The following is a 7,033-nucleotide window of genomic DNA, read 5'->3' as shown; positions in this document are numbered from 1 at the left end:
TTTTAAAAAAAACGTTGCAAAACATTTTTTCCAAGTATAATTACAGTCAACTCTCTTTATAGTCACACATTTGGAACAGTCCATATTTGGTAATTATGAGCAAACAGTCTTTTGACCTTATTTTTTATTTAATTTTTAAACGAAAAGTACAATAATCAAATCGAACAATATTACAAATAACAAATATAGAAAATAAACATAAAAAATAAAAAGAACTAGCTTCACGATTCATACAAGTAAAGAAATCTAAACAAAATAAAATTAAGTAAAGAAAAACTAAACTATTACAGAAACGCATACCCCAACTTTACCGAAGGCCAGTGTGAGTCAATTATCCAGCATGTCCTAAGATCCAATCTGTTACCAAAAAGAAATCCTAAGTAGAGGCTGAACTGTTAAGCGGCGCCAAAAATCCAAGTGCGAAATCCAAGATCCCCCACAGATTACATAAGAGGAAACCCAAGAAATCCAGGAATCTAAGGAAACTGTCACCAGGGAAGGTGTCGAAAAATCAGGAGAAATATGAGAGGAAGAATAAGAAATAGGAGAAGAACCAATAGCAGATGATTTCATTTTATTAGTAATGCCTTGAGCTGCTTCCCAATGATGAAAGAAAACGGAACAGCACAACCAGATTTGAACATAAAGGTCAAAATGAAAGTTGTGTAGAGGTGTATCAAGGATGGACCAAATATTGGATGATGAAAAATAAGTTCCAAGAAAACTTGTAAGAGACATCGGTATAAGTCCACGTGCAAGTCGCAGACAGGAATTTGAAGGAGGGTCACATTCCCAACAATCAATAGCCGTAAATTCTGCAACAAAAGAGTCTGACAAAGGTTTCAAAGGAGTCGCGAAAAGAAATTTATCAAGGTAAACAGTACGAAGTATACTTTTCGTCAAAATGACAAAATACTAATTAAATTCATTTTGACAGACGTAATGTATTTTGACAGACGTAATTAATTCATAGTAATTTTATAATAAATAGTGAATTGGTCCGTTCGCCGAAATACGACGTAATTAATTAGCGGAGAAGTATAGTACGAAGGTCCAGTAGGAGTGTTTTAAAGTATTAAAAGGGCTAAATTCAGGTAGAATATAAGGGCAAGTCCATAAGTGGTCTAAAGTCTCAGGAGAGGAGTTGCACTGAAGACAGGGCCAACTCGGATCATAAATATGAGGCTTTCGTTTTTGAAGAGTTGTGAGTGTTGGAAGCATATCCAATAGAATCTTGATACGGAAAGCACAAAATTCAGTGCGGCCATTTCGATGGGAAAATTGTAATTGTTTATTATTAAAACAATGTTTGGTACAAGCCCAATCAATATCTGAAATAGAGGAATTAAGATTGAATCTTGGTAATAAAGCAAGAGTCAAAAGATTCTTGGCGTCAAAAATTTCTCCAATGAATTTCCGGATATTCATATCCACAGGTAAAGAATTAAATTGTAAAATGCAAGGAGCCAAAAATACAGGCGACATAAAAAAAAGACATGAGTCCGTATGAGCAGCTTTCGCTAAATCATCAACGTAATTATTCAAAGAATCGTCAGTGTGAGCGGGAACCTTGATTAAAGTAACTTTCAGATTCTTTTGTGAAATAATAGTTCGTGCCAAAGACCATAAAAGGTGATTAGATTCTTTAAGCATTCTAGGAATGAAGGAAGCATCCACATACGTAAACCATAAGGAAATTAATTGAGCACAGTCAGTAGCGACAGTAATCTTGGAATTTCGAGGGAGGGAGTCCAATCCATGTAATAAAGCAAAAATTTCAGAACGCAATGCAGAAGGAAAAAGAGAAGAAATAGTATTATAATGAGATTCAAAAATAAATCCATCAGAATCGATAGCAGTCCATGCATAAGCCATCGAAGGTAACGAATGACTTGAAAGAGTAAGGAAAGAGCCATCGATATATAGTATAGACACTGAGGAAGGAAGTTGGATATCAGAGATCCTAGACACTTGATGATTTATAGGAGGTGATCGAACCGGAGCAAAAAGGTGAAATAATAATAGAGATTTGGCATAGCCCAACAAAGCGGAAAGTGAGACAGAACGAGTGTCCGCATGTATATAAGTACGAGGCTTCGTAGGGTAACGGATAAGATTTGATAAAGGCACATAAGAGAAGCACTTTTCAGAGGGACATCGTTTAAGCAATGTCTTGGAAGTAGAGGATTGCGGAATAGCAGAGGCACAACCTTGACATGCAGAGAATTCGGATAATAAGTCATCGACAGTTGATGCAATCCAATGTGAAATAAGAGCTTCATTGCGTGGAGCAGGATAGGTAATGATCACACGGCCAACAAAAAAAGAATTAGTATTACGATTAAAAGAAATAGCCCATTGGGGATTAAACAAATAATTTCGACTAATATCTATAGAAAGAATAGAAGCTACAGTATGGGAATTAGGTATTCTAAATTGCGGTAAAACAAAAAAGGAAGAAGAGTTAGAAACAACAACAAAATTAAATAAATAAGTAAACCAAGCAGGCACAGATCCTTTGTTCGAAACTCGTTTAAGAAAGTGCAAATCTTTTCATGAAAGAAGTCTGGAGCCACACAGAGTAACCAGTTGGGCAAGAAAATGAGTACCAAAGTTGTTTCGAATATTTTTCATGGAAATAAATAACTCTTTAGGTAATATAGACTGGAGTGGAATCGCCAGACGTAGATCTTTTCTCAGAAATCGAAACAATAAAGACCACGTGATTTTCAATCGAGAAGAGAATAATAAAGAATTAAATAAGGAATGTGTGCGAAGAGAAAAGGTATGAGACCATAGTTCTAAATCAATAGTAGAAGGACAGGCATCACAATCTAGGAAGCCTTGAAGATAAGTAATCATATAATTGGCGAAAGTTTTGTACAAGGGGTGAGAAAAAATTCTTTGCCATGAAGCCACATGAGATGATAAAAAATGACCAAATGCTTATTGAATTGAAAATGGCAACAATGTGAAAAGCGCAAGAAGAGGAGTGACTGAAGCGAAACCAGCCTTCTGTCTAATAAGAGAAAGCATTGGAGAAACCAACTGATTAATGGTGAATTCAGCAAATAATGTGGTTTGTAGGCGAAATTCTAATCTCAGGAGTAAGACAACATTGTAAAGGTAAGCCACATGTTGTGCCAAAAGTTTTTTAGGACTAAGTAAAGCAGCCATATCTTTGACCATAGAAGAACATTGGTCATGAACAAAATGAGAGGAAGCTGAAAGGCAAAACCAGACACCTAAAAAACGGAAAGACTTGAATAAGGCTAACGTCTTTAAAGTAAGGGAACAAATTGGGATTAAGGGAGATGGGAAAAGATCAAACACTATAGTTTGAGAAAATTGTTCAGAAGAAAGAAGGATATATTTTGCTGAATTAGCTTGAGTATTATTTAAAGTATAAAATTCAGCAGTAATGGAAAGGCGATCTTCAATTCCTCGTTTAGATGAAGCAATCAATGTAGAATCATCCATAAACGTAATATGTGAAACAGGAAGGTTATGTTGTTCATATTCAATCGGAGAATAATCCAATAATGCAGAGGATTTTAAGATAAAAGGATCACAAGCTTTTCAATTAAGTGTTGTAAGTAAAGGATCCAAATAAATCACCCATAATAACGGAGAAATAATTTCATCCTGGTCAATACCAATTCTAACTCTATATCCAGAAGTATTACCATAATGAGTAATGATTTTGTTGTTACGTCTTGTAAAAAAATTGATGATGAATTTAATCAATAAAGACAGTATATATAAATGGACTAAAGCTAATTTAAGCATATTTAAATCAATCGAGTCAAAGGCCTTAGAAATGTCTTGAGAAACAATCCATAACTCTTGGTCATCAGATTTATCAAAGCGTTGTTGATGAATAATAGCATTGAGCATCTTAATAGGGATGTCAGTAGAACCTCCAGGTAATCCAGCAAAATTACCACCTTGAAGCACTTGGTTATCAGCAAGGATTTTTGAAAGTCGAATTGTAACGACCTTAACCACACATTTTCGTACAGTTTCTAATAAAGTGATAGGTCGTGTATTCTTCAATTGGGCGTCAAATTCATGAGGCTTCGGAATAGGATAAACAAGCGCTTCACGCCAATCAGCAGGGATATTACCATGAGTAAGGCAGGCATTAGCTAGAACAAGGGACAAATTGAAAGCTTCTCCAGTTAAATGTTTGAGCATCTCATAAGAGATCTTAGAAGGACCAGAGGCTTTGTTATTAGGCATAGACTGGATAGTGTTCTTCCATTCTTCTTCCAGAATAGGAGACATGACCGAAGTGTATAAAGACGAGTCAATGTCAGAAATAGGAGTATATGCTTTTTGCCAGCGTGGAGGAAATTCATTAATAGAAGAATGTTGAACCAATGGAGGAGTAACAACCGATTGGAAGTGTTTGATAGCAGCTTGTTTAATGTCTGAAGGTTCAGTAAGTAAAGCAGGTTTGGAGTTGATTACGACCAAAACTCTATCAAGAATGATAGAGCGATGTTCCACTGACAGGGCTGAAGAAATAAAAGAACCTGGCGACGTAGAAAAATGTTCGTCTCTAAGAGCAGTATAATATTCAATGGAATTTACACGATGTTGATGAAATTGCGTGGAAAGATAAGCAGAAACCAAAGCTTTTTGTGAACGCAAAAATTTGACAAAAGCAGGAAGTGGTGTTGTACTATAAATAGGTATAGTATAATCTGTTAAAAGGGATTTCAAAAGAATTAATTGTGTAGGTAATGAATTAATCATTTGTGAAATCTGAGCGGGACGATTAGTCCTAGATGTGGTCAATTTAAACAATAATCTATCCAAGAATTTGTTAATAGCAATAAGCATTGTAAGCTCAGGAGAATATTTATGATGATGGGTATTGGATACATGTTGAAATGGTAAAGAATCTATGGCACCTCCAAGAATAGAACGTTTAAGAGCGTGCCAAAGTTTGTCTAATGAGAGAATCGAAAGTGAAGATATGGAAGGATGGTGTGTGGTCAAATACAACTCAAGACGTGAGTTTACTTCATTGGAAAATGTATCCCAAGTAGCGTCTGTTAAATTCTTGTACAGAAAAATGGTGCGTTATTCACTTTTCTGCTTTAATCTAGCTTTAGCTAAAATAGCGAAATAAGAGCTAAAGTCAAAGGCCGTAAAAAGAACACGGTGATCAGTAAATTGATTATCATTTAACTTAGGACAAGATTCAACATGAGAGAAAAGGCCAGGAGCAGGAAATCCAGGGGATGACCAAATATAATCAAGTCTTGAAAAACCATTTTGATGATAAAAAGTAGAACTAGGACCTGAAATTGAGGAAATATGGGATTGATGATCTGTAAAATATTGAGAAGAAAGTGATCGTAAAATTTTCAAATGATGTTGAGGAAGATGATGTGAATGTGAATTTGTATCTGCATTAAAATCACCAAGGATGATTACATGATAATTGTTAGAACGGGCTTTATCAAGCCATAAATTGAGTTGTGCAAAAATAGCATCACGTTCTTTGTAATGAATAGAATGATAAGGAGGAATATAAACAGAAATAATAGAAATTTTTGTTTGATGGAAAAAAAGATCCAATTTTAAAAGACGACCTTTCCAAGGATCAATCTTCTGAACATGTTTATGTAAAGGATGGCGGAGTAAAAGACCAACACCATCATGTGGCCGCGAATTAGAAAGGGAAGGAGCCCAATAGGACTTAAAATTATGTTGGGAATGTTCATTTTGATAAATAAATTTAGCACTGGAAGAAGTAAGACGAATATCATTTAAAGATAAAACGCCAAAAGAGGAATGAAGAAAATAATTTAACAAATGTAATTGTCGAACAGGGGAGCACAAACCATTAACATTGATTTGTCCAAAATTAATAAGAGGGGAAGAAGGAGAAAAAGGATTATTGGGACTATTAAAATTTGATATCGCACTATTAGGGGGGTGAAATCCCTATGGTACACCCGATATAGATTGGTGTTCAATCATTGGAAAGGGAGGGTTTTGAGGGAGAGAAGGAGTCCAATTTTTCCATAATCGAACCAAGTTGAGTAGAAAGATTCTTTTGCACATTAGTGACATTAGAAATTTCCAATTGCAGATGGGAAGTAGTAGCATCGGGGTAATGATATTTGGGCGGGAGTTAGGTAATGGGACATGTCTGCGTGATAAGATGGAGTTAGGATCTAGAGCTAAGAAAGAGGCATCAGGAGAAGTGTCCATAATAGAAGGGGAAGTATGGGGATGAGGATTGAATCCAGAATTCGTGTCTTGGGATGGGGCATCATCCCATCTATTATCATAAAAACGATCTTGATTTTCATGATTATCATGAGGCGGATACAAATCAGAGTCATCAGGGTTGTCATAATTCATCATTGATTCAAGCTCAGATAACCTATACTCATGGGCCGTGATAGTATCATTCATCCAGGAGACAGTTTCCTCTAAAGTATTGAGGGTGTGAGCAATCTTTTCAATCTGCGCCTTTAACTCATCGATGATGTGTTGAGGAAGCGTACAGTTAGGGTTGTTATTCGGGGAAGTAGATGTAGTATTATTAGGGTGAAAAGTGTGTGAAGGTTGAGTAGAGCCAGAAGAATTTGCATTGTTTCTAGAGTTGGTATAATTGGTACTGGACTGATTGTTACGGTTAAGAACATTAGGACGAGAAGTATTATTATTATTATTATTGTTGTTGGATCTGGATGAGGACGAATTATTACGGGATCTAGAGGTGGATCTCGATCTTGAGTGGGAAGTGGATTTATCACGTGATTGGCGTGAATCTTGATGACCACGTCGAGGGCCAGCATTAAAGCGTGAATATAGTTTGTTAAGGCGATCATCTACTTTGCGTGTGGGACGAGGTTACATACAGAAGGGGAGCAGTCCGAACGTCCGCAAACATGACATAAAGTGTGAGCTTCATTAGGAGGGTGCCATGTTAAACCTTTACCGCGGAAAGCTACGGATAACTCTTTCGCTGCCTCAAGGGTATCAAACGAAGAGAAGTTTAAATATA

Source organism: Rhizophagus irregularis, chromosome 19 (assembly GCF_026210795.1).
Source record: "Rhizophagus irregularis chromosome 19, complete sequence".
In the NCBI taxonomy this organism is placed as follows: Eukaryota; Fungi; Glomeromycota; class Glomeromycetes; order Glomerales; family Glomeraceae; genus Rhizophagus; species Rhizophagus irregularis.
The sequence above is the reverse complement of the archived record's forward strand: the minus strand, read 5'-3'. Positions refer to the sequence as shown.